Source organism: Palaemon carinicauda, chromosome 1, assembly GCF_036898095.1.
Source record: "Palaemon carinicauda isolate YSFRI2023 chromosome 1, ASM3689809v2, whole genome shotgun sequence".
In the NCBI taxonomy this organism is placed as follows: domain Eukaryota; kingdom Metazoa; phylum Arthropoda; class Malacostraca; order Decapoda; family Palaemonidae; genus Palaemon; species Palaemon carinicauda.
The window spans coordinates 89,721,177-89,742,744 of record NC_090725.1 but is presented as its reverse complement, the minus strand read 5'-3'; the positions used below and the strand labels follow the sequence as shown (position 1 = coordinate 89,742,744).

General features: G+C 35.4%; 1 long non-coding RNA gene across 2 annotated transcripts in view; it reads right to left on the bottom strand.

Annotated features, from left to right (window-relative positions):
• LOC137642631 (uncharacterized) overlaps positions 1-21,568 on the bottom strand; it is a 498,287-nt gene that overhangs the window by 129,283 nt on the left and 347,436 nt on the right. The window lies entirely within an intron of this gene.

The following is a 21,568-nucleotide window of genomic DNA, read 5'->3' as shown; positions in this document are numbered from 1 at the left end:
TTAACTTCATACCCCATAATTTGCACCATCCACTAATTTTAGCTAAATCTCAATTAAGGGATTCACCAACCCCAGATCTACATTCAGGGGATGGAATTCATGCAAAGAGAGTAGCATCATCTGCATATGCAACAAGCTTGTTTTATAGGCCAAACCACATGTCATGTGTATAAAGTATGAAAAGTAATGGGCTAAGAGCACTACCCTGTGGAACACCGGATATCACATTTCTATACTCACTATGGTGCCCATCAACAACAACTCTTTGAGATCTATTACTTAAAAAATCAATAATAATGCTAAGAAACGACCCACCCATTCCCAACTGTTTCAGTTTGAAAACAAGGGCTTCATGATTAACACGGTCAAAGGCAGCACTAAAGTCAAGGCCAATCATACAAACTTCCTGACCACAATCAAGGGATTTCTGTACAGCATTGGAGATTGTAAGAAGGGCATCACCTGCTCCAAGGCCTTAACGAAAACCAAATTGCAAACTAGGGAGTAGATGATTACCTTCAGCAAACCTATTAAAACGTTTTGCCAGAAGACGTTCAAAAACTTTAGATAATATGGGAGTTATGGAAATTGGGCGGTAATCAGTGGGACTTGAGCTACCACAAACACATTTGCATAGAGGAGTATCATTACCAATTCTCCAACAAGTGCTAAAAGCTCCTCTTATTGCTAACTTGCGCAAAATAACAGATAAATTTGGAGCTAAGAAATCTGTTGTCTTTATAAAAAAACAGAGGAAAAATACCATTTGGGTCTACACCTCCATAAGCATCAAGGTCCATCAACAGAGCTTTAATCTCACGAGATCGAAAAGCTAAACTAATTAGTTTAACCTCAGGAAAACAGGAATGAGGAAGTTCAAGTTTTTCATTACTCTGTTTACTGTCAAAAACATCCGCCAAAAAGGTTGCCTTTTCCTTTGGACAGTGAGTGACTGAGCCATCTGGTTTAAGTAAAGGAGGAACTGTTGCATCTACACCAAAGAGTGCAGATTTAAGGGTAGACCACCATTTATGTTCCTAAGTTGTACCAGAAAGGGTTTCTTTTATGGTTAAATAGTACTCCTTTTCAGTTGAGGCATAAACTCTCCGAGCAAAAGCTCGAAGCTGAGTATAGTTGTTCCAGGTCAAAATCTGATCTGTTACCCTTCCAAAGATGATAGGCCTCCTGCTTCTCCAAATAAGCACGTCTACAATCATCATTGAGCCACGGTTTGTTCTTCACTCAGCACCTTAGCACACGGGAAGGGATACGCCTATCAATTACGTTGACTTGATTCTCATTCAAAGGGACAACAGGATTTACACTACTATATAATTGTGACCAATTCAAGCACAAAAGATCATGCAAAATCCCATTCCAGTATGCTTGGGATTTCATATAAATTTTACAAGAGTATGATATATCAGGGACACGCTGCTCAGTCTTCACTACTAATGAAATCAAGGCATGATCAGATGTTCCGACTGGAGAACCAACCTTACTAGTTATAACACCAGGGGAGTCAGTGTATACGAGGTCCAAGTAATCACCAGTTCTGTGAGTAGCTTCATTTATGATTTATTATGTTCTCTATCATCGTTACTTTAAAGTTTGTCTTTTCAAGGTTGAAAGCTCAGAGAAGAATAACATTGACAACAGAGCAATAACAGTATAACCAATTATGTAGTTAAAATATTGATAGAATGATATGGCTTGGATGTCAGATCTCACCTTTGCTTGCCGTATCAGATTTAACTTTCTCCAAATTCATTTCAAATATTGTAATCTTATTCTGTAATAAAATGACACAAAGTGTACAAGTATTAATCTAAACCTAAGAAAAAATCTGATGATCATTAGAAGAGAGAGTACATGTACTAATGCTCCTGTGCGTTATCTTATCACCAGACTTCATAAATATGTTCAAATTCCATGTATAATCTTAAATATAATGATAAATTTAATCTGATGATAAGGACCCTGATGAAACAACGGAGATGAAATTGGTTTGAGATATACTATATTCCAAATACAGGTGGGATACCCATCGAGTTTAACCTCAAGAATCCAACCTTTCGGTATTCAATTAACTTATGGACTTTAGACTAAAAAAAAAGTATTATATCAACATTCACTATGCACGCTACCTTACCCAGCCCTATTTAAGAATGTCAAAACTGACATAACCAGAAGTTTTCTATTTTTTTGGGAGGGGGATTTAAAAATCCCAGTTCTTAGTTTAAAGCCAAACACCATACTTTTATAATTATTATCTAAAATGAAGATGCTGAAAAATTCAATTCAATAACATGCGTATAACATAAGGTTACAGTTGTTAAGTTGTGAAAATCCCGAAATCTTCACAGATTATGACATCTGTTACGTTGGTCAAGAATTGCTTATAATTTTCGTTATTCCCGAAATAAAGGTTCCTGACAAGATACTTTTCTATGTCAGGGCATGGGAATGTATATATAATCATTAAAACTATAATTATCTTATGATTGCATTATAAAATAGAAGTATCTTTTTAATATCCGAGGTACTATTACTATACAGTCACTGACGGGGTAAGAAATTATTGAATAACTTTCATTGTAGCTAAATAGGGTGTAGTGTTAGTTGAAAAGTGTCTAAATGTTTTTAATGACACTGTTTCACAATTATGTTCTTTTTTAATAACCTCAAATCTAAAAAGTCTTCTCTTTTCAATGTTGGAAGAGTAACTGAATCAGGTTAACAATTACAATCGTCTTCACTGGATTGTACTGCACGCTCTATTGACAGGAAGCCCTATGATTTGTCAGCAAATCCAGAAACCTCTGTTATCCATAAATTCATCAGGGTGGTAGGTAACAATTGCCATTAACATTAGAACAAATGCCTGGTAGACAGACCACTGTAGTAGACTCAAATAATATGCTTTAAAAGCTTTCACTTTCCGAATGTAAGGTCTTAAGTCTTTTCCAGTAGAGTTTTACAGGTCCCACAATCATCATGGACTTGGAACCTACATTGGACAATACTTTTATATAGAAGAGGCCGCACAAACTGGTTTTAGGTGATTTCATCTTCTGCCTGGAATTTTCCTAATCCTTATAGCCTACTTTAGCTAGAAAGAGTTCAGATTTGCCTACAAGTAGCAGTTGTTTCATTCACCCAAGAAGCCGGCCAGTCTTTATAACATTGTGTGATTAAGAATTTAAAATGAAATTTTCACTAGATTACCAACCTTTCCCATATAAAAATATGGTAACCACTACAAAATTCCGAGTCTCAACCCTTTGCAGCTGAAGATTGGACTCTCAGAGCCTAATTTTCTATCTCTACATTATCATCATGGAGTGTAGACTCGGAGCTTTATTTTCTATTGCTACAATGACATCGTGAATATACTTTTTTTTTTTTTAATACAGCATTATCAAGATTCTTCACAAGTCTATGAATGATGTACAATTGAAAACTGCCATCTGTATCTACAAGAAAGGCCCTCATAATATCCTTTAAGTTTCAGTTTACATTTTCATAACCTTCTTACAAGATTCGTGCCTCTATAATTTAGATTCACTAGTAGGCTACCTTTGTCAGGTACTGTATATTTTGTATATTTCTCCAGTCACACTTTTTTTCTTTTTTTATGATGAAATATATTCTAAGAAAACACCATTTACATGAATTTGCAACAAATGATTGCTGGGTTGGTTTCTCATCCTCTTAAGCTGGCCGCAGATTGAGATGCAGGACAACGCAATGCAGGCAGACAAAGGACAGGGTAGGGTAAGGCAACACAGAGCATCATTGATGAGGTTTGCACATTGACAAGCATTAAAATCGTGAGATGTGGTTTTCTGTCTTGCTCTATGCTGTATTGCCTGTGTCACGTGCATCTCAATGTGTGCCCTGCTGTATGCTCTTTACTCTGGGCAAAATTTAGCCCTACAAACTGCCTTTGCTAGGAGTTCATCTTAACACTCTAGCATCACCTTTACATTAAAAACAGAATTTGACTCGGACTTTGTTAATAAATTGAAGTTATCAAATAACCAATGGTGACAGTGTATATGGTGTGTTTAAATATATTATTTTTATCTTTTCTTTCCAACTTAAGAATCCTTGTATTCTCGTTTTCTTTATCTTGTGTATTTTTAGTACAAAAAAAGTACTTTGCCTTTTTTCATAATCCTTGGGTTTTAAGCATCTTTTCATAATCCTTGGTTTCCAACTCTCTTGAAAAATAAAAAGATCTCAAACGTAACTTTAAATAACGTTAATAATTATTTAATACCTGTAAATACTTTGTGTATTTGCATTTGAGACCATTTCAAAGTATTTAGCTCTTCCTGAATTAGTTAACAAAGTTAACGAGTAATGGTAAGAATTCTTACCAAGCAGTATCTGCCTAACCCTCCAAGGAAGCAGTTCTCCTGACTAAAGGGAAAATGGATAAACTCAACCTTCGTTAGAAACTTGCCAACTGATGTGTGATCATTACTAATTAACTCTTTTTACTTGAAGGACTTTTATTGCTGTGAAATAATGAAGTGCTAAGTACCACCAGTTTCACCAAAGTGCAATGGAGAGACGAGGGCATGAATCTCCAGAGGAATGTGTTTTCTGAGGAACCTTATAATGGATTGTGTAGCAGCATGGAAGAGAGGCCAAGACGGGGATTCCATTTCCCTACCATAGTCTTTGGCATCCACCACATACTGCTGGATTACTTCCGAGGGATTCAACGTGGATTTATATCGAGCAAGCAAGCGCTTGATAAATTTGAGGTAGGTCTCGGTAAATGTTGGCACTTTACGAGATTTAAAGTTATTGAATGAATAATTTTAGCGCTGAGTCATTAATCCTGTAAAAAATAAAACTTGTAACCAGAAAGAATTTACTCTTGTTAATATTTTGCTTTGCCATTTATCATATCTTTTGAGATCTTTTTATTGAATCTTATTATGAACTTTAAGTCACTTGCATAGGCAATCATTTCACATACAATTTTCTGATAGACGTATCATATCTTTTATAGGCTATGCGCAGTAGCTTCATGGTAATGGTATTGCTCGATGCATCTTATAAACTTTTCACTGGTTATAAGTGATTCGAAGTGTGGAGGTTAGGTAACTAGTGCCAGAGTTACCTAGATATCGGGAAGCATCAAGTGTCGTAAATATTAATCTATATTCTGCATAATATTATGCTTTAAATTTCCTGTATGTTCAATAATAAATTCAATGTTCACTTTGATGTATGTTTTCTCATCATTTTTTATAACCTTCATATAATTTTTTCCGAACATGGCGACCGTGACAGGATATTACGACTTTGCTTTGATGCTTGACCGATGTCTCTCCACTTGCATTGTGGGTGGAACGTTAACGTTATTTTTTGCAGTTTAATACTTTAGCGCAAAATTGAGGGAATTTAATCTTTTTAACATATTTCTGAAATAAGTTCTTTGCTCGGGAATTGCCTTCATTGGATACTTTTTGCATTCAAAACTTTGCTTCCTTGGTAATCTTTATTTATCATCGTTGGCCTAGTATTGATGCCATCGGTATTTCTTAGCGTTAACATGTATTCTGTAAAGTGGTTAAGGAAATTTTACTTTTGAGCTTCGGTTTGTTACGCATACTTTAGCCTTTGAATATTTATTATATTTGTGGAAGGTCAGGTAGTTGTATATATTCACAATGTCTGAACTTAAGAGATTAGTGAATCTAAGGAAGTATATAAGGAAGTGTGTGACTGAACATTTTAACCGTAAGAATAATTTTCCTACATTAGCTAGTGCAGCAAGGGAGAAATTACGCTTGCAATTTGAACAATGGCTTCCAGAATTGAAAGACTTGAATAGGAAGATATTAGAGGTTAAGTATGAGGAATGGGACGACGAAGAGGAAGAATGTAGGTCTGAGGAGGAATTAGACTCCTGGCAGATCTATAATGACAAACTTTAGCCCTCTTCATCGGTTTCCCATTTGAATGACTCTCTTAGTTCTGCAAGAAGTATGCTTAAGTCTCCCATAGCTCCCCTGCCTAAATACACTAGTTCTGATGACGAGGACCTTGCTAGAATTTTAGAAGAATTTGAAGACACAAATTTAAATACCCTGAATATGATAAACTCTTGTTATTAAAGCAGCAGATCTAAGGCAGGGCCTTAGTTTTAGTAGAGTCCTTAGAAGCAGATAAGCAGGGATATTCACATGCAAAGCAATTACCACTGAAAGCTCTAGCTTTGGATGACACAGAAATTTAATGTTTTAAGGCAGTTATCCCATTTGACACTTACATCCAACACTGATCCTTATGAATTTATCTCTAAGGTTAGGTTAATTACGGAAAGAATACACAAATTGAAAATGACTGTGGACTGTATACTTCAGTTTTTTATATGGGAAGGATTGAATGATTCATTCAAGAATCATTTGATTCAAATTACTAACAGCTCCAAGCCAACGTTAAATGAAATTGTAGACAAGTTTTTTTTTAAGCTAGTGAGCGTTATTGTAGCCAGTCTAAAAAACTAAAGAAGTCACTAAACAATCTTCCCCCAAAGCATCAAATGCTAGTGACCATGGAGCTACCAGCTTAGCTGTAGATGTAAAGTATGAAAGAAATAAGACCTTTAAGCCTTGTAGTATTTGTAATAAAGTGGATGGTAAACCAGCGGATCACCCTATCCAAAGTGTGCCAAATTTGACTCTGCAGAAGCCAAAATAGATAAAATAAGAATATTGAAAGGATGCCTGAAATGTTCTAACCTAAATCATCACAGTAAATTTTGTAGGTATAGGTTCAATAATAAATCTAAGTATTGCTCAGAGTGGCATTTCAGTTTCCTGTGTATTCGGTCTGTTGATGACAAGCAAGTCACAAATAAAGATGGAAATAAACCAGATAGCCAATCTTCTACAGATAAGGGTAAAGATAAAGCAAAATCCAAGCCTAAGGAAAATAAGGAGATATCCGGCTCAATGATTAACATTGTGGAAGCTTTCCAGAGTGATTCTGACATGCAGACTTTTCTTCCCACTTTTACTTCTACCTTGGATAATGGTTTAAAGTTAAGATGTTTAAAAGACAGTGGCTGTCAGTGTAACTTCATTTTGACCGATATTGCACAGTTATAATTTACCCACATTAAGGGAAAATACTTCTCTAACAGTAAATGGCATTAACACTACTCGGAACTATACTACTAAGCTAATTGAAGTAAGTTTACAGATAGGGGATAGGTTTAGAAAAATTGAAGCACTGTGTATACCTTCTATTAATGTAAAGTTAAAACTTCCTAAATTAGGTAAAGTAGTATGTGGTTTCAAAGAAAGATGTTATTTGTTGGCAGATGAAAGCTTGTCAAATGATTCTTGTGATATCCAGAGTATTCAGTTAATTCTTGGCACTCGCTCAGCATACTGTCTTCCTCAGCAGGAACACTTGTTTGGATCAAACTTAGAATCTCTATATTCTGAAACTCCTGCTGGAGTATTGTTACATGGTAATGTGGAACAAATATTGAAAGATTTATCATTTTTACCTTATGTTGGAAGTTGCTTTCAAGGATTGGTTCAACTTTCAGATCACAACTTAGTTGGCAGCATTTTCAGGACTGGTAATACTTGCCTTGTTTCGTATTGTGCTTTGAAGATACTATGGATCCCATTAACATTAATGTATTTGATGATAAGGGGGATACAATTGAATCTCAGCTTTTCAAGGCATCTAACCAAATTCTAGAAGAAAGTTGTCATAGATTTGTAAAGTCTGAACCTGATGATTCTGATTCTGGGAGTTCTGAAATAAATAAGTTGGTTAAGTTTTCCCTTGAAAATATGAAGAGAGATAAAGAAGGTAGAATTGTTGTTCCTTTATTTTGGAGTTCCCATGTGTCTCATCTATTGGGTTCCAATCAGGGATTGGCAGTTTCAATTTTAAAGTCTAACTTGAAAAAATTGCAAAATAACAGGGATAAGCTATTGATAATGGATAAAATTTTTAAAGAACAAGTAAGTATGGGGATTATAGAGCGCATTAATAATCTAACCAAATTTCTCAGAGAGCACCCTAACCATAGCTTTTTGCCTCACATGGGCATCTTTAAAATGGATCCCGAAACCACAAAGTGCAGGACAGTATATTTGTCTAATCTTTGTCAGCAAGGTTCTAGTAAATCTTCTATTACTCGCAATCAGGCTATATATTCAGGACCAAATCTAAACAAGAAACTTTCCGCTGCTATATTACATTTGAGATTTGGACAGGAGTTATTATGTTTTGATTTATGTAAAGCGTTCAATAATCTTGCCTTAAATGACACAAATAGCAATAGGCTATTATGTCTATGGTTCAGAAATTAAGAGAAGGAAGACTTTATAGTTGCGGGATACAGAAATATAAGATTAAGTTTCGGCTTAAGATGCAGCCCTGCATTACTGTTACTTGCTCTATATAAGATTTTAATTTTAGAAGTAGACGGTGATGATAGTAAACTTTTACAATTAAAGAGGATGATATACCAACTATGTTACATGGATAACTGTGCAGTTGCTTATGATAGTTCTGAAGATCTTCTCTGGGCATATCAACAACTAGAAAGCATTTTTGAGCCTTACAAGTTTTACCTGCAGCAGTACATCAGTAATGATTCTGCATTGCAAGACCACATAGATAGTGAGCTTAGTACAGAAACCAATGAAAAGGTAAAACTACTTGGGTTGTCATGAGATAGGAAGCAAGACAGTTTATCTACTAAACCTATTAGTCTTAACATACAAACTCAAACAAAACGGGAAGTATTGCAGTCTATTGCCTCCCAGTATGATTTCTTTAACTTTAATGGCCCTATTCTTAATCGTTCAAGGCTATTTTTGCATCAGTTACAGTGCGACAAAGATCTGGGCTGGGACAAGGAATTAGATGCTGATGTTAGGAGGCAATGGCGGAATATTGCCAAACAAGCAAATGCTGCTTCTGTTAGAGATACCAAATCTTTGGGAGTAGAGAAGATACTTACCGGCTATTGGCATTTTCAGACAGTAGTTAGCAGATGTTTGGTGTAGTCATTTACATACAAAATATTTCCACAGGAAGGGTCAGTTTTGTCTTTGCAAAAAATAGGATAGTAAACAAGCAAATGGAATCTAAAAGCATGCCATCTCCGGAACTGCAAGGAATAACTTTGGCCGTAGAAGAAATTGCATGTCTGTATGAAGAGTTATCAGGAATTTCTTGTATGATGCCCATCAAGATAAACGAGTTGATAATCTACTCTGATAGCTTCGTTGCCCTTTCCTGGGCACATGGGTTTTCTTCCAAGCTTGATAAAATGCAAAAGTGTTCAGTATTTGTTCAAAATAGGTTACACACAATAAATGAACTGTGTAATAAACACCCAATTCATTTTTCTTTTGTATCATGTGAAAATCCAGCGGATTGCATCACTCGCAGCTTATCTTTTAAGCAACTTCAGAAAACTAACTACTTTTCAGGTCCCAAATTTCTGCTTAATGAGACAGAAGGTCAGCTGAACAGGGAATCTATCTTGGATTTTGTAATACCTGCCCTTCCAGTAAAGCAAGATTTTCCTGTTGGTGTTGTCCAGTCTTATCATGGTACTATAACTACAAAGATTGATGAGGATACTGATGCTTTATCAAGATGCTCTAGCTACCATAAAGTTGTTTCTGTTTTCCGTAGAGTACTTATCTTTGTTAATAACTTGAAAATGAAACTAAAACTAAAGGATCCGTTTAAGTTTGGACATATTAGCTGTTTTGATATTAATCATAACTTCTTTGCAGAGGCTACAAAGATGGTAATAAGAAGAGATCAGCAGAAGCACTTCCCTGAAACTTTTGAATATTTTGAATCCAGAAACCAGTTGCTCAAAGATATCCCCAAGTTAGTCGGACAGCTCAATGTTAATGTGGATCAGGAAGGCCTGTTAAGGGTACGTAGCAAAATGCAGAAACTGAAAGATGACAGAAGGATCAATTTCCATTGCTAATTTCTAAGGATAGTTTACTAAGTAAATATATTGCATTAGATTATCATGAACGTGTTTTACATGCTGGATGCTATAGGCTACTAGCTGAAGTACGTAAGATATTTTGGATACCTAGATTTTTTTTAGTAGTTAAAAGGATAATCCGCACATGTGTCATATGCCGTAGGTTCAATGAGAGGACAGTTAATCTTAATCAAAACTGTTATACAGATTTCAGGATTAATCCCCCAGAGATTCCTTTCCGCTATATTTTTGTGGATTACATGGGACCCTTCTTTGTACGTTCCAGTGGGAAGAAAGTAAAAGCATGGATAATATGTTTCACATGTACATGGAGTAGAGCTATAAATCTTAAGGTGTGCATGGACTTGAATATTAAGGAGTATCTTAGAGCCTTCCAGCTTCATACATTTCAGTTTGGACTACCAAATTTGTGCATTTCCGATCAGGGATCTCAGTTAGTAGCAGGAGGCAACGTAATTCTAGATTATTTAAGACCCAGAAGTTAAACTCTATCTAAAGGAGAACGACATAAAGAACCTTCAGTTTGAACAGTTTTTCAAAGGGAACTCTGCTCTTGGTTCAATGGTTGAAAGTTGTGTGAAACTTACTGAGAGATGCTTATTTGGAGCCATAAAAAATAATGTTTTAGATATAAGAGATTTTGAGTTTTTAATATGTCAGACTGTCCATTTGAATAGAAGGCCAATAGCTTTCAAAGAGGCATTAAGAGATACAGATATAAACAAAACACTTCCTGATCCCATAACACCAGAGTGTCTAATCAGGGGTTATGACCTTGTTTCAGTTAACTTAATTCCTGAACTGCAGAGCCATCCAGATCTAGAATTGAATGAGGACTATTTAGTTTCTCCTTGTGATAAAGTTAATGAAAACTACACAAAAACGCGTAAAGTCAGAAGTTATTTGATTAACATTAATCATGAAGAATTTTTGGGTAACTTGACAAATCAAGCTGTAAATGTGAAAGACAGATTCAAACCTGTAAAACATACACTTTTTCAAAAGAATGATGTGGTTCTAATTAAAGAACCATATAGTAAGCCAAACCAATACCCAATAGGAATAGTCCGTGATGTAGTTCTCAATGAGCTTGGGGAAGTTACTGGAGTTACCCTACTGAAAGGCAGAACTGGAGAACTTACAAGGAGACATTCATCTAATCTAATATTTCTTTTCAGACCTGATGTTTATTCAAATGAAGATAAAGACAGTCCTAATTATGACTCAAATTATTCTAATCTGGCCAGCAATCGCATTCAAGGAAAGCGCAAAGCGGCAAAGATTAGTGCTCTGAAGACCAGACAAATTTCACAGAAAAGTTTGTCTGTGTAGGCTTTTTCATTTATTATTGGTGATGGTATTGTAAATAGTTTTGGCAAATATTTAAAAAAAATAATATGGTAATATAAATACTTTTGGTATATGTTTAAAATTTCTTTCCTACTTTTATTTTATAACAGGACTGAATGTTTTGGAGGGAGTGTGTTAAATATACTGTTTTTATCTTTTCTTTCCAACTTAAGAATCCTTGTATTCTCGTTTTCTTTATCTCGTTTATTTTTAGTACAAAAAAGTACTTTGCCTTTTTTTATAATCCTTGGTTTTTAAGCATCTTTTCATAATCCTTGGTTTCCAACTCTCTTGGAAAATAAAAAGATCTCAAACGTAACTTTAATTAACGTTAATAATTATTTAATACCTGTAAATACTTTGTGTATTTGCATTTGAGACCATTTCAAAGTATTTAGCTCTTCCTGAATTAGTTAACAAAGTTAACGAGTAATGGTAAGAATTACCAAGCAGTATCTGCCTAACCCTCCAAGGAAGCAGTTCTCCTGACTAAAGGGAAAATGGATAAACTCAACCTTCGTTAGAAACTTGCCAACTGATGTGTGATCATTACTAATCAACTCTTTTTACTTGAAGGACTTTTATTGCTGTGAAATAATGAAGTGCTAAGTACCACCAGTTTCACCAAAGTGCAATGGAGAGACGAGGGCATGAATCTCCAGGGGAGTGTGTTTTCTGAGGAACCTTATAATGGATTGTGTAGCAGCATGGAAGAGAGGCCAAGACGGGGATTCCATTTCCCTACCATAGTCTTTGGCATCCACCACATACTGCTGGATTACTTCCGAGGGATTCAACTTCGTGAATTTATATCGAGCAAGCAGGCGCTTGATAACTTTGAGGTAGGTCTCGGTAAATGTTGGCACTTTACGAGATTTAAAGTTATTGAGTGAATAATTTTAGCGCTGAGTCATTAATCCTGTAAAAAATAGAACTTGTCACCAGAAAGAATTTACTCTTATTAATATTTTGCTTTGCCATTTATCATATCTTTTGAGATCTTTTTATTGAATCTTATTCTGAACTTTAAGTCACTTGCATAGGCAATAATTTCACATACAATTTTCTGATAGACGTATCATATCTTTTATAGGCTATGCGCAGTAGCATCATGGTAATGGTATTGCTCGATGCATCTTATAAACTTTTCACTGGTTATAAGTGATTCGAAGTGTGGAGGTTAGGTAACTAGTGCCAGAGCTACCTAGATATCGGGCAGCATCAAGTGTCGTTAATATTAATCTATATTCTGCATAATATTATGCTTTAAATTTCCTGTATGTTCAATAATAAATTCAATGTTCACTTTGATGTATGTTTTCTCACCACTTTTTTATAACCTTCATATAATTTTTTACGAAAATATGGTAGTCATGTTTATTCAAAGGTCACGATTATTCACAGAATTTCTGCCTGTAACAATCTTCCATTCAATTTCCTAAATCATACAGCTGAGCTGAGATTTCTGATCCAACCCAGGAATGGGTGTAATCCAGTATGTTATGGCAATTAGAGGAAAGCTGCCAGTTGTCATTCCAGAATGTGTTACACATGCTCAGCTCCTATGTTTTTTTATGACAATGAAACCCAAGACTTCATGCAAAGACTTACCGGTCCCTTTGACTGTGTGGCACTAAATGGATGAGTATCCTAGTCTTGGGTGCTTGGGGTTTTCAAAGTTGTGTTAAAAAGGATTGCAATGGTCTTGTAGGCGAAGCCAATTTCCTAAAAATGTGGTTATAATTTATCAAAAGTATATATTAACAATCTCAAGGAGGAAAAATTAAAATAATTATGAAGTATGTGAATGTTTGACGAAACATATCAACACATTTTCCTTTTAATGATGAATTATTTATGCCTTGCCATGATGATCATAGTTACTGCAGAGACTGTTTAAATAATTCAAATATACAATTAACTTATTTACTATAAATCTATAATTTCATAGTATGCTACTTTTTAATTTCTATTATACACCCTGTCCATATTGGAGTGTGAATATCACATTTAGTTCTATATGATTTAATTGAAAACTTGAGTATTTATACCATCATTTCATTTATATCGTTTGGTATAGCCCGGAGATAGTATAGAATTTCATTAATTACAATAATATCTCCATCCTTAAAGATACTTATTGGTGACCTAATATATTGAGTACATGTCCTAGGAGAATATTTCAAGTAACAGATAAAAATAATTTGTAATTTGTCTGAATACGAGAAGTTTTGTAATTTTGTCATAACTAGTGACAATTTAGCCTTCGTTGTCCTTTACAATATTCTAATTTGCATGTTTAACAGATCACTGAACAGGGTAATTCAATATTCAATTTAGGTTTGCCCTTTGTAACTGTGTGGTATTTGGTTTGAAAATAGCAAATTATGATACCCGAGTGGTTAATCAATCAATTCAACCGTAGGCTGCATTGACTACACAATTTACTGATCACCTCCAGATCTCTGTTAATGATATCAACAATTTCATATTAAGTTTGAGGCATTAAATGCTTGCAATGAGGATAGTAATATCTGCAACAACCTTACCACCAATAAACGGTGAAATCAAGTCTGCATGTGGTAAGTCACAGACATTAGCCTTATCCACACGATCCAGCATGCTCAACGGACAAACCATGATACCAGACCACAATAGGTAGTGATAATGAGGGTTGATGTTTGTGGCTAGATCCCTGCCTGTGGTTTTCCCGCTTCTGACGTCATCAATCCTCATCATCACTACCTATTGTGGTCTGGTATCCCGGTTTGGCCGTTGCGCATGCTGGATCGTGTGGATAAGGCTTGAGCTATACTAACTACAGTAGAAGAAATAAAAATATATTTTTTCTTCTAACTGAAGACATTGTGTAGGACAAAATTTATGGTTAATCTAGTCTAAAATAGCAATAAAATGCATTTAATTAGACAAGTCAGGACTTATATCCACTAATACTTTGTAAGTAGTAGGTTGGCCAGGGCACCAGCCACCCGTTGAGATACTACCACTAGAGAGTTATTGGGTCATTTGACTGGCCAGCCAGTACTACATTGGATCCTTCTCTCTGGTTACAGTTCACTTTCCTTTGCCTACACATACACTGAATAGTCTGGCCTATTCTTTACAGATTCCTCTCTGTCCTCATACACCTGACAGCACTGAGATTACCAAACAATTCTTCTTCACCCAAGGGGTTACTTCACTGTAATTGTTCAGTGGCTACTTTCCACATGGTAAGGGTAGAAGAGACTCTTTAGCTATGGTAAGCAGCTCTTCTAGGAGAAGGTCACTCCAAAATCAAACCATTGTTCTCTAGTCTTAGGTAGTGCCATAGCCTCTGTACCACAGTTTTCCACTGTCGTGGGTTAGAGTTCTCTTGCTTCAGTGTACACTCGGGCACACTATTGTATCTAATTTCTCTTTCTCTTGTTTGCTGAAGTTTTTATAGTTTATATAGGAAATATTTATTTTAATGAATATTGTTACTGTTCTTGAAATATTTTACTTTTCCTTGGTTCCTTTCCTCATTTGCTATTTCCCCTGTTGGGGCCCCTGGGCTTAAAGCATCCTGCTTTTCCAACTAGGGTTGTAGCTTAGCATGTAGTAGTAGTAATAATAATAATAATAATAATAATAATAATAATAATAATAATAATAATCAAGCGCCTTTAGAGTTAGCTATACTCGCAGTCGGCCAGCTTTGCAGTAGGAGTGTTACCTATTGCTATTACACAAGTCAATACTTAACACTGATTGGTTGGTAATGGCTTGTAATTTCTATCAGATATTTCAACCAAGTTGAAATTTAAGTTCTGATGATGATCCACTCCGATGATGATGATCCAAAGGACTCATTAGCCCAGGAGCTAACAAATCCTATATTTACCCTACTGAAATTCCATTCTCATAATATTTGTTTCAAATAAATTTCTTTTTGGAAAACAAAGTGCATCATTATTGAACCATCCACCCTTAGGTGGCTTTGCCTTTGTTTCAAGTTGTTCTTGACAGTAATGGCCAAGCCCAGTCATTTTCAATTTTTTTTTTTTTTTTTTTTTTTTTGCATGAAGTTTTTGTTTCACAGAAAAATTTGCACATTTCCTTCCAGTTTATTCCTTTAGAAGACAGGCAATTGAAAAAACACACCTCATATCAGAAAACTGTCTGTAGGATCACAGAGAAACATGCCACATCTAATACATCTGTAACGAGGGGTCACTACTGGAATGTTGCAGACTGAATCCACAGCAACTGCAGTAGCCAGGCACTTCAGATGTCACGTGACAACAATCACAAGACTCTCTGCAAGACATCGTCTAATGTTCTAGACCATCCATGTTTAGGACGCTCAAGGGTAACAATGTCAGGACAAGATCACAACATCCGGTCTACTCGTCTGCGTAACAGACAACAACGAACAACACAAACCTCTGCAACCAATCAAGGGCCTCAACGTCACATATCTGCACACACTGTTCGTCGTCGTCTGAGGGCAGCAGGGATTAGATGTCACCGTCCTTACATCAGACCGATTCTGACGCAACGGCACAGTCAAAAACGTCTACAATGAGCTCAATAGCATCAGCGTTTGTAACATCAACAGTGGCAACAAATATTTTCTGACGAGTACAGATTCAAAATACGCCATGCCGATGGCTGACTGCATGTATGGACATGCTGTAATAAACGTCACGCCAACTGCTGCACTGTGGAGGCTGACCCATGGGGAGGAAGAAGTCTCATAGTCTGGGGTGGCTTTAGCTACCCCCACAGAACACGTTTACATGTGTTTCGTCAATGTGTGACTGCCGTAGCCTACAGAGACAACATCCTCCAATAACACATGGTACCACAATTCCAGGACCAGCTTTGGCTCCAGATTTTTCAACATGGCTTCTTCAGATGAAACAACATTTATGTACTACCCTGGCATTCCCTGTCCCTAGGTATGGCACCAATCAAGCATGTGTAGAATGAAATTGGAAGACTTATACACGCAGTTACTCTACTTTAAAAAATTAGAGATTTGGAAGCCACATTATTCAGGGAATCGAATCAACTCCCCTAGCTTTCTTTCCGAGACTGGTTGCCTCAATAAGACGGCATTGTGCTGCGCGTATTGCAGCCGATGTGGGTCACAACACACTACAGATTGCCACAATGTACTGTGATACTGCTGGTGTTTGAAAGTGGAGTGACACCATGTGCTTTTACAGTAAAGTTGAGTGTTGCTTTCACCATAGATGACTACTAATTTCTTCAACAATCTCTTATCTGTTGTTTTTTAGAGTGTCAAGAATATGGGTTCCATACATTAAAATGATTGACATTTGAAAATCAACTTGCATTTCTTTATATTGATATATATATATATATATATATATATATATATATATATATATATATATATATATATATATATATATATATATATATACGTGCTAGAGAAATAGAAAACATAAATCATGAAGAGAGAGTCGAGCTATACTACCAAGTGGTTTTTGTCAATCAGATACACTTGACCACATAGGTGACTAATGAAGGCTTGTGGCCTTTTTGGTGTACTTGAAATACTAGATAATGATGACGTTCATCTGATAATTGTGCAAACTGGGATTCCCTGCTGATTTAATTGACCTTTCAAGACATCATAACACATTCATAAAATAAAATTCATTGCGACCATTCTTGTATCAAGTGTCATGAAAAACAGCCCAATTAAGCCAGTATATAACTAACACACTCAATACACTGGACTGTATGTCTCCGTTTACAAAATATAGAAATGTTGCAAAGTGCATTACAGCCTACACTTCCTCACAGCAAAGACCAAATACAGTTAACTCTCCATCTAACCTGCATTCTAAAGAATATATATAAATTGAAGAACTGTAGATACTCTCATTTCAAATAAAACATACATGCACACAGACGATGCAGATATCCCATCAAAATATTAGAATCAGAGGTGTATGTTTCTGCAACAATTAATTCTGTGGTAATGAGAAAATTGGATAAACTGAACTATTTTGAATAATTCTTATATTAAGAATGTGAAACTAAATGTCTGTAACTTTTGCATGATAGTTTCATAATGTCAGTGATAACTAAATTTGTGTTACTTTAAACGATAACTATATTCCCAACAAATATGTGGGATAACATCAGTTGTTTAAAGAAACTGAAATGCTAGCCTATGGCTATCATTTTTAGCTTACTATATTTAGATAATTGACCAATAATCGTGTCATTTTTTTCAAATCATTACTTTTTTATTGTAGGCCTAATCTTGCATTGATATTAACCCTTTAAATCCATTAAAACTTAATCTATGGCTGAGTATTTTAACTTCGTTAAGCAGCAAGATACTACACCCAGATATAAAATTTATTTTCAAATTTACCACAGTTCTTCTAAGACATACACTTTCAACCTTTGTCTCTCTGAGTATGTTAGTGGTTGATATAGATGTGCGAGTGCATTCGAATGATGGTGGGGTTCACAAGGGATGTAACCAACTTTACTCTCGCTGAGGTCGTAGAAGTGTCAACATTATCCTATCATAGTGCCTGGCTCCCTTACTTCTCTCCTGTATACCTCTGATATCAAACAATACGTTTGGCTGAGACTTACAATGGTTATTTGTGAATATATTTACTATAGTTCAGGAGTAAAATCAAAATGCCAAAGGGTATACGTTGGTATATTCATCAACAATCTCTTGAGTCTAGAGGTTTGGCCATAAACCTAATTTGTTGTCTTCATTTTCATTGTGAGCTAAGGATGGGGGTTTGGGTGAGCTTATAGTTTTATCTACAGAGTCATCAGCAGCTATTGCCTGGTCCTCCTTGGTCCTAGCTTATGGAGAGGGGCTTAGGACACTGTTCATATGTATATGCGGTCAGTCTTTGAGGTATTGGCCTGCTTGAGAGGGCAATGTCACTCTTCCTTGCATCTGCCATTCATAAGTGGCTTTTAAGCCTTTAAACCCGCTTCTAAAGCCTGCCTGCCCACTTGGTTGATTAGTCTATATTTCTTTATATTCAGCCTCATAAAATAATCTTTGTAAATATTTTATATATTACTGAGAGTAAACTTATTGGGCGGTAATCTTTCGGGTCTTTTGACTCCGTCGTGTTTGTGGATTAGTATAATAATTTTTTTTAGCATTCTTGCAGACATTTTCTGTAAAGTTCAGCGATGTTTAGTACTATGGAATCTCCTCCATCTATTATTAAATCAATTGTTAGGCCATCTTCTTATGTTACTTTGCCTTTGGTTCCGGCTCAGGTGTTCCATTATCTCAATTGGAAAATTGTATTGTATAACATTGTATAGAAATGGTCTGCAATTTTTATCACTCAATAATCTCTGTTGTTGATATTTCCATCCCTTTAAGCAAATATCTTTTGCCACCTTGTTGCAAGTCTTTTTTTATATTATTATTATTAACTTAATGCTTCTTTTTCTTTAGTGTATCATCTAGCTTACCAATTTCTACTTCTATCCTAGATCCCAAATTTGTGAATGATTAATAAACTAATGGTCTGTCGATAAGTGAAAATATCTCCAAACAATAAAAATGTTTGGAGTCATGTGAAAATTGCCTAAAACTTTAGTGTACTCCCATTCATGACCGAAACCTCAACAAATAATATTTCCAAGGAAGAAAAATAGGATTATACAAAAAAAAGATGATCCAAGATGGCAAAATATCAGCCCAATAAGGGCAAAGCCAATTACTTTGATCTTCCCTTACACTATATTTTTTCTTCAAAATTATGAAAATTATAAAAAATTTCAAAGCAAAGAGATAATTTTGACATTCGTAAAAGGCAGTGATATATAGGTCATCGATGTTTCAAAAGGTCATGTATTCCTACGCTTTGACATAACATCAAATGGAATAGTTACTGATCACGGTTCCTAACAAGGAAAACTTATATGAAAAAGCAACCAAGAATGCAATGGTTGATTACATATATCACTATCAAACAACATATTAATTTGCCAGGGTAAAAAAATTCTTATAAAAGGTAAAAAGAAAAAATAAATACAGATACTTTGTATACCTATTGGCGTAATACTCTTTTTGGCGTCCCTGCCTCTCAGGTCTAATTCTGCTCTATTCTCGGTAACGCCATATTCAGTGTATGCTTTATTAATGATTTTTCTTTAAGAAAAAGTTGAAAATAACATAAAACTCTGCATTTTCCTGAGGAATTTCAGTATACTGTCTTATGATTAAATATATTCTGCCGACTGGAGGTATGAAAATAAAGATTTATATGCTGGTGATGAAGTATAAACCTACATGTGATCGTCACCAAGAGTCATGTTTTGAAAGACAATGGAAGCCAAGATGGCGGTTTATAACATACGTAGTTCAAATATCAGAGTAGTTGACGGACGCAAGAATTCATAATAATGACCTTTAATGATGAGTAAAAGTTACAAATGATAGTTTGAAAGAAAACGTGAGGTTTGGCATTGTGAAGAGAAAGGACATGAATTACTTGGTGGAAAGGGTTCAAAACTTTGAAGCCTCCAGATAAAAGACAACGAGAGACTTCGTTCGGTGTTGTATTGCATTATATTGCACTAATACGCAGAATACATACGAGAATACACAAAGAAATATCTGGTGTTATGAAACAATAAAGACACTTCTACAAAAAAAAACACGTTATTGACCCAGTGGAGAATGAATAAGTTAGTAACAACCTCAGAGTCAAGCCATTAAAAGTTTTTTTTTTTTTTTCAGAGCAAAAAAAAAAAAAAAAACTGCTGTCACTCCCCCAAACATGCTGCTTCATAAACCAACAAAGAAGGTTAATCGAAGGCTTGTAAAACTCGACCACATACTGCGCCAATCCCCTCTATTTTGAGTATGTACTCTCGTGCTTCCAAGGTATCGAAGTCTTCAGCGTAACATTGTTTTTTAAGGATTCAATCATTCATTTGCATATCTAAAGAAAGGATTATACACACACACACACACACACACACACATATATATATATATATATATATACATTATATATATATATATATATATATATATATATATATATATATATATATATACATATATATATTTGTAGTAGGTTGGCCAGGGCACCAGCCACCCATCGAAATATCACCGCTTGGGAGTAATGGGTCCTTTGACTGGCCAGCGAGTATTACATCGGATCCCTCTCAGGATAAAGTTCATTTTCACTTTGCCTACACAAACACCGAGTAGCCTGGCCTATTCTGCACATATTCTCCTTTGTCCTCATACACCTGACAACACTGAGATTACCAAACGATTCTTCTTCTCTCAAGGGGTTAACTACTGCAGTGCATTGTAATTGTCCAGTGGCCACTTTCCTCTTGGTAAGGGTAGAGGCGACTCTTTAGCTATGGTAAGCAGCTTCTTTAGAAGGACGCTCCAAAATCAAACCATTGTCTTGGGTAGTACCATAATCTCTGTATCATGGCCTTCCACTGTTTTGGGTTAGAGTTCTCTTGCTTGAGGCTACACTCGAACATACTATTCTATCTCATTTCTTTTCCTCTGGTTTTGTTTAAGATTTTATAGTTATAAAGGGAATATTTATTTCAATGTTGTTACTCTTCTTGAAATATTTAAATTTTCCTTGTTTCCTTTCCTCACTCGGCTATTTTCCATGTTAGAGCGCCTGACCTTATAGCATCCTGATTTTCCAACTAGGGTTGTAGCTTAGCAAGTAATAATAATAATAATAATAATAATAATAATAATAATAATAATAATAATAATTGTGAGTATACATATGTGTGAAAGTGTATTATAGATAAATACCTAGAAGTTCCTGGTTCTATTCGAGGGAGACGACAGTTGAGCCTATTCTCCACTCACATCCTTAGTTTCCTGAATAAATATTTTAAGATCGCTGTCGCATTGGTTTTCTTGAATACATATCTATACAGTATATCAGCTGTATCTTTTCGATATTTGGGCACAGTGTTTAAGACCCCCAGGGTAATTTTTGGTGTTTGGGATTATGCAACGAATGTTAAGTAAATTGAGTTTTAAATAAACTTGCTTCATCATTAAATTCTGGTAAATCATTATATTCTCCACAATTACCGGATGGTTTAAAACATGCTGTGCCAGAATATCAAGATGATACAGGTGATGTATAAATAGATATTCAT